General features: G+C 36.2%; 1 protein-coding gene and 1 long non-coding RNA gene across 2 annotated transcripts in view; both read right to left on the bottom strand.

Annotated features, from left to right (window-relative positions):
- Nucleotides 1–7532, bottom strand: part of LOC107663894 (uncharacterized) — an 8562-nt gene extending 1030 nt beyond the window's left edge. Inside the window, exons 1-3 of the long non-coding RNA XR_001631398.1 lie at nucleotides 7521–7532; nucleotides 7063–7066; nucleotides 5102–5108 (exon numbers count right to left, since the gene is read on the bottom strand). This is a non-coding gene — a long non-coding RNA (uncharacterized LOC107663894). The remainder of the gene's footprint in view (nucleotides 1–5101; nucleotides 5109–7062; nucleotides 7067–7520) is intronic.
- thsd7ba (thrombospondin, type I, domain containing 7Ba) overlaps nucleotides 1–8073 on the bottom strand; it is a 221917-nt gene that overhangs the window by 103175 nt on the left and 110669 nt on the right. The window lies entirely within an intron of this gene.

Below are 8073 nucleotides of genomic sequence, written 5' to 3'. Positions count from 1 at the left end.
CTGTAATTTTTATCGCCACTGTGTGTGTGTATATATATATATATATATATATATATATATGTAACTGAAGCACAAAAACTCGACTTCTTTCTGTATTCCTGTTAATGTTTGTTATTTAAATAAAATCTGTAAAATGTAAAAATGTCATGTCATACATTAATTACATCTTTTCTCTGAGGTCTATGTTATAATGTTGTACACTCTCTCACTGACCATTGAAAGTAAATGTGCCATATTTTACTGCTTTTAAAACTCCTATTAAGATTAAATGAGCAACAGTTTGTTTTTAACTGCTTTAAAAGAAACAAATTCTGACAGAAACAGTATGTTAAATTGGTGGTACAATAAACTCTTAAGTCTATCTTCTCAAAACATCTATATTTGATTTCTAATAATGATAGAAGTAGTAAATGCACTTTATATACGGAAAAAGCGAAATCTTCTCTATCTGTCATTTCTTTAACTATTAAGAGCTTTAGGGTTTAAAGCCAGAACTAAGACTCCACCTGTCAGTAAGAGATGATTTTGAGAATTGATCAGAATTAGTTCACCTCAGTCCAGATATTGACAACCCTGACATGCAGGCAGAAGGTCATTTACCAGATTAGTGTCACCTGCATTGATCAGACACACTGATAACTGGCACTTTGACTGATCACACAGTCAGAGAGAAAACCGATAGCACACGAGTTCCAACCCTCTCCTCTGATCCATTTCAAATTGCAGCACAAACTCCATCTGGAGTTATCCAGGCTTGTCGCCTCATATGGATTTAAAGACACTTATAATCTTTCCAATCATAATTCTGCCTTAAGACTCCTTTAAGGTAAGGTTAAGTCGTTCAACTATTTTAAGTACAAAGCTCCGTGGTGAAGGTTCATTTCTTAAAGGCTTCTTCAAACGCTTGGAGACAGCAACATGAATTTCCTGAAAGAAATGTAAGACTTGACAAAACTCTATATTAGTGCGGGAGCAGCTCTTGTACTGCCTAAAGACTGTCTGAGGTCCACGACGTGAAACAACACTGGAACAGTTGGGCGGCTGTCGGCCTCGTTCTAACATAATAAAGACACTGATGAAAACCCATCTGTGTCCCACACATGCTTCACTGGGGGCTCATGCCATACCATAAAACTGCCAAAACCGCTTCTTGATCAAACCGAATTAAAAAACCAAACCAAATTAGGAAATATAATGATAAGCAACGGCTCTAAGCATGTAAAAAAGCCGTCTGTTAAACAATCACTTCACGATTTCGTAATTTTCTTCATGTTTTCATGTTTTATATTAGAAATATGCATATTCATGCAGGTCACTTATATGTTTTATAAGTACTAATAAACAGCCAATATGCTAGTCATATTCATGCTAAGAAGCAACTAGTTAAAAGTGAGAACTGGTCCCTAAACTAAAGTGTTACCATAAATATATTTATGTTTATTCACTTATGATTTAAAATGTTGCTTCTCTGTAAACTTATTAATGGATATTTAGATATTTGTACTGAAAAACACAATGGTTCAATGAAATGTTGCAATCTCTTGCAAGCTTTTGTTGATTTGCTGCATACATTCTTCATACAAATGCACTAAACTATAAGTGGTGGCCATTAACTATAGAGTTGAAGCTCTAAACCTCATTATCATCTAACATAACAATGAAGGAAACTGAATAACTAGTCATAAAACAGGCACTCTTCTGTACAGACGGATTTAGCAGAGAGCAGCCGTAATTTTCTCTGCTCAACCACCCAAACACAGCTGCCAGTCATACTCGTATCATAAAAAGTTACGTGGAAAAATGTGGGGTGTGCATCTACCCTGCATTAGACCAGGCTGAGTAAGGAATGCCTGAAAAGCAGAAAGCACCTGCCATGTGTGGGGAAACTGTAAATGGATCTCAGCTCCAGGTCCTTCCTGAATTATTAATATATGGGTGTTTATCGCTGGAAACTTGCTCTCAAAAATATAATAACATCACAATGGCATGCGAGTCCAAGTGCCATTGTGTTTCCCTTCTGACTTGCTCCTCTAGACTGCCCAGCGTTATCATACGCTGTGGATTGCCCTTTCAGAGTTGAAATTTTAAGTTGAACTTTTATTTGAAAGCTTGAACGTTCCATTTTGAGATGGAATTAAGGTCAGAGCACAGAAACCATCAGTGTGATACAGTGTTTTTTGGTCACCCGTGGTGAAATTGCATCGATGCACTCAATCATGTCAGCTAACTCGCAACACTCATAATTTAGAGCCGCGCAACACTGGCCTGACACATCATTTACTAAGTGACAGCCAAGAAGCTATACAAAGTAAAACTGTGTGCACCGTCTTCTCCACTAAAAGAGCCATCAGTGGTGGCTTGCCCATGGGCACATGTTGACATCTGTGATGCAGATGACTCTTACTGATGCTGCAAGGGTCAAAAAGAACTAGTTATTTTAACTAATGTGTTTCCTGCTGAAAGGAAAAGCGTACTGTAGCTGGTCGCTGAAATGTGTTGTGGTTTGGATGACGGTGTCCCCAATCAAGTGTTTTAACTTGCAAGACTTTCTTAAACCCTATTTGAATGGGATTTGTTTTAGGAAATGTCTGTAAAGCAATTTACTCTGGATGTTTGTAATGTTTTCACACAGCTAAGCCATGCCTTTAAAAATCGCCCAGGATGGCACCCAGGAGCATTTGTATATTGCAGCCACACATGTAATTAAGGGGAAATGCATTTAACAGCACTGTCACTAGGGCGGCACCTTTTTGAAAGGTACAGATATGTACCGTTAAGTTATTAATGCTACATTAAGGTACTAACTTTAGGTGCTAATTTTAATCTTTAAGTTACTTATATGCACCCTTTTGGGGTAAATAAGGTACCAATGTGTACCTTTTGAAAAGGTGTACTTTTTTGGTACAGCATCATTACATCAGTCTTCAGTGTCACATAATCCTTCAGAAATCATTCTAATATGCTGATTTGCTGCTCAAGAAACATTTCTTATCATCAATGTTTCATCAATTTCTTATCAAAAACATTTGTGCTGCTTAATATATCTGTGGAAAACATCATGCATTTTTTTTCTTTGATTCTTTTTCTATGGAAGCCCATTTCCGCCACTGAATAAAAAAGAAACAAAAAAGGTAATTGCTTTTACCAAGGTATTTGGTAAAAACTTTTTATCTCACAATTCTTACTTTTTTTTAAACAGAATTGTAAGATATAAACTCGCGATTCTGAGAAAAAAGTCAGAAATGCATCAGAAAAGTCAGTTATCTGAGAAAATATCAGTCCTTTTTTCTCTCAGAACTGGACTTTGTAACTCGCAATTGCGAGTTTATATTTCACAATTCTGAGAAAAAAGTCAGAATTGCAAGATACAAACATGCAATTCTAAGAAAAAAAGTCAGAATTGCAAGTTTATATCTCGCACTTCTGAGTTTATCTCTCGCAATTCTGACTTTATAATTCACAATTGCGAATTTATATCAGAAATTTCTGAGAAAAAAGTCAGAATTTCCAGTTTATATCTTGCAATTCTGACTTTTTAACTCACGATTGCGAGTTTATATCATTTTTTCTGCATTTATTTGAAACAAAAGACATTCTAAACATTATAAATGTCTCAACTGTCATTTTTTATATTTTTAATGCATAATTGCTTAATAGAATTTAGTATTAATTTCCTTTAAAAAAAAAAAAAGCGTCTATGATTAGTCTTGAATTTCAAGCAAAAAACAACAATGTATGTCTTTAGTCTTTGTTGCTTTTACTGTTCTGGAAAATGTGTTCTAAAAACCGAGGCATGTAGCACAGTCTGAACAAACACGCACACACACATAAACCTTAAAGGGGTCATATGATGTTGCTAAAAAGAACATTATTTTAGACGCGCTTCTTCCAGAGACGCGCTCTCCATATCAAAAGTGCTCACAGCCAGCGCGTCTGATGTTATAGAGATCTGTGGTCGCTTGTGAACTGCAATTGGTCAGATTACAGTCTGTCAACTTGGCGGCCATTTCAGAGCCGTGAAATTTGACACCTCTGCGTAACTAGAGGGGGGAGAGGGGGGTCTTCACATCCGGGAATGTAACTCTCTGACTCTTAACTTTTATAAAGAATATCTCTTTTGATTTGAGACTTTAGTCTTTGCAACTTTACAGATCTTCTTTATGCACCAAGAGCTTGTAACACTCCAAAGAGAAAGGAAAAATTTAAATCGCATCATATGACCCCTTTAACACTTGAACTTTCACCATCATTCTGCTCGCAGATCATGTAATCACTAAATTACAATACTTATGTAGGCTACTTTCTCATTTTTCAAACCAAAAGAAATCAGAATCCTTTCTTCTTTCTCTACATGGGTAACAAATGTCCTGTGCATTAAAGAACAATATGAAATTAATTTCACTTTTTTTCCCTCTTGCAAGTGTCAAGGTTGTACTGTCTACCATCTTTTCAATAAAAACTCAGGACAAAAAACCCTGTATGCTTTGCATTCTTAAGTCCATTCGGAACAGCAAGTGTTATCGCTCAGAAAAAGTCATGAACGTGTCTTTTCACTGACAATTGTCTACTTAATACACTTTAATACAAATGCTGGACATGGACTGCTGAGAGCAGATTTAAAGGCTTTTATTAGCATGTCATTACAACTGCTATTATTTTTGGTTACTTTTTTAAATTGTTTTACAGAAGGTATAAGAAGCTATAATCTTTACCAACACAGAAAAGTGCAATCTGTAAAAAGTCCTGAAATATTACAGACAAAGATTAAAATCAGAGAAAATCTCTAATAAATAGTACACCACTTTCCCCATGTAAAACTAATTCTGTCCAAATGGGGCCTTAGTTAACCAGTTTTACCAGAAAGGCCATGTATGACAAACAGCTTCAGCAGTTTGAGACCAGCACAAAACTAGCATATGTCTAAACTGGTCTTCTCTGAAAGAAGCACAAAGTTCAGTGCTCATCCATGAAGTGCCACATGTTTTTCTCCGGCTCTGAGTAGAGAAGGGCAAGATGTTGTGAGATCCATCAAACACACCCGATTACACCACGCTCAGAGGAGATAAATGGCCGTATTGGGACAGACCACACAGCGGCAAACCTCTAATCTGCTGCATAGATTACAGTTCTCATTGATCAGCACATCATCCTGTCACCCCACGTGGCTACCTGGCAAATGTTATTAGCATTTGAACGGCAGAAATGACTAAAGCAGGGGTCGGGAACCGTTTTTGACCAAAGAGCCAATTTTTTTATTTTTGGTTAATGCATTTTTCCAAAAGAGCCTATATATATATATATATATATATATAGTCTAAAATGATATAAAATGCATGTTTTTTTTTCAATAACGTTTTAATAATAGTAACTTTATTAGGACCATGGAAACTAAAATACACAAATATGCAACTAACCGTCAAAAATTGTGCAGGGCTTTTACTGTGAGGTTGATTTACAGGGGGATGAATTCTCTTCAGTGTTCTCTCTCTCTGTGTGTGTGTGTGTGTGTGTGTGTGTGTGTGTGAGAGAGAGAGAGACTGAGTGAGTGAAGAATAATGCACGGTGCTTATGTCGACCGTATTTATGTGAATACCCACCAGTGCAGGCATTTTGACGCTCCGTGTTTTGACCGTTTCAGGCACGGCACCGAAGACCAAGTCTACTGCTTGTCCATCTTCCACTCGGGCCTCGTGCGCAGAAAACATCTAGTCAGAAGCGGATTGAGTTCTGTTTCGCGGTTTTGAGTTTTTAATGCTGTCTGTTTTTAATATCAAGCATGTCCCGCTCTTTACTGTCTCATTCATTCACGTTCCTTTATTAATAACGCTAACAGTCCCACGCGCTGAAATCTGTGCGGAAAAAGCGAAAGTAACCAGCGAAATGTTTCATACTGGCTCTTGGCACAGGAAAACACCATCTTATATAAAACAAATATGTTTCAGTCCTGCTTCAGTCCACTTTTTTACATAGCCTACTTTTACACTTTTTCACATAGCCTACTTTTACACTTTTTCTGCTGTTCAAAAAATCTTTCTTTTCGCTATTACCACAAACAAGCTACGTAGCTGCTTGAATCTGAGTTTATTAGCTCTACATTACCATAGACACGTCACTGGTTTGACTTGTGACTCTCGCGAATAGAACTGAATGCGCACTTTGGCCGGTTAAAAAAAAAAGAGTATTATTTTAAACCTTTTATCAGCTTATGTAGGCTCTACAACAATGGAATTGCTGATCTCTAGCGATGTCTAATTTTTGTAATAGATCAGAGCCATAGGTTCCCGACCCCTGGACTGAAGCATGTGTGATGGGCCAGATAGAGAATAAAATCTAATCCCAGGGGCTCCAAGTACTATAAAACACCACAGTATTATGATGCATTTGTGCTGTAGTATGTGTGTTGTCAATTGAAATATGTAATTCTTATATATCAATATTTAAATTACAATTTAAATATTAGATTTGGGGTCAGTAACATTATTTTTATAGCAAGGATGCATTCAATTAATCAAAAGAGACAGTTAAGGCATTTATAGTGTTAAAACAAGATTTCAATTTCAAATAAATTGTGTTTTTTTTAAAGAATCCTGGAAATATGTATCATGATTTCCACACTTCATTAAGCAGCACAACTGTTTTCAACATTGATAATAAGAAATGTTTTTTTTTTTGTTTTGCAGAAGATCAGCATGGAGGAATCATGTGAAACTAAAGACTGGAGTAATGACTGCTGAAAATTCAGCTTTGCCATCACAGGAATAAATGACATATTATATTTAAATAGAAAGCACTTTTTTAAAATCGTAGTAACATTTTACAACATTACTGTTAACAGCATTTTTGATCAAATAAAGCCAGCCCTGGCGAGCATAAGGGGCTTTTCAAAAGTCGTACCAATCCCAATTTTCTGAACAGTAGGGTATAACGATGACACTGGATAAAACCTGACAAGGAAAACCTGTTTCCTTGTCTAATTTGCACAACAAACAAATTACATTTCTCATACAGCATTACAACCCAATACAGAAATGCAAATCTATAATAATTCAATAATAAAATAACTTTCCTTTCCTCACACTTTATAGGTGATATTTCACTTTTTGACTTTTTTTTCACCATACAAAGCATGCAAATTTTGTTAAACGGCACGTCTTTATTTGATTTAAAAATTAACTAATAATTTAGCTAACCATTTATAAATTAAACTCACCATTCAGTTATAGTGTAAACATTATACAATGTAAAATATATATAAAAAGAAATTAAACATTTGATAAGCTGCATGCATTAATATATGAACTTTGACAGCACAAGTAACCTTGGATGGGTTGAAAGATTTCATTAATACTAAGACCTCGGCTAGAAAGCAACATAAATACAAAAACGTGAGATAATAGCAACTTGTTGTGCATTTCAAATGTATTTTGTAATTGATTTTCTCACATCTATCTACCAGTCGGTGATCTAGCCCTATATGTATCGATTAAAGCTGTGTCGGGTTTGACGTTAGCTATAATTACACTGAGATTCTGCTGTTGATTAGCTACAGGTCACAACGATTTTAGCCTGCTGTAAATTTAAGAAAACATAGAAAGAAGGTGACCTTGGTCCTGACATTATATTGACACTCTCATGTGGTCTGTGAATTTCTGGCAGTGCTGGAGAACTACAACGCTGAGGTCATAAACCAGCATAAAATTACAACCGCGACTACAGGATTCAATGAATTTGAGTAACGTGCTGCTGGCACAAAGTTAAAAGACTGACTTCTTCAATATGTCACTTTAGAGATAGGCCTCGGCTGAAGTGCGTTGACTGACACACAAGCTCTAATGCTGCAGAACTTCAGATGTGGCATCACACCACACTGCCGCTAAGTGACACAGACCCCATCGTGCTCTCAGCACTGCGAAGCTCGAGGTATGAAAATGTTAAGGAAAGTGAAAAATAAATAAAAGCAGTTCTAATAGGATGCGGTAAAACATTCGCAGCTGCCAGAGGAATTGCTTTATTTATGACTTTTTCCACTTCACATCCTGGTGTAATAGAACTTCTGTCATCAGAATAAATGAA

This window comes from Sinocyclocheilus anshuiensis, unplaced genomic scaffold (assembly GCF_001515605.1).
Source record: "Sinocyclocheilus anshuiensis isolate Anshui unplaced genomic scaffold, SAMN03320099.WGS_v1.1 scaffold976, whole genome shotgun sequence".
NCBI lineage: Eukaryota > Metazoa > Chordata > Actinopteri > Cypriniformes > Cyprinidae > Sinocyclocheilus > Sinocyclocheilus anshuiensis.
The sequence above is the reverse complement of the archived record's forward strand: the minus strand, read 5'-3'. Positions and strand labels throughout refer to the sequence as shown.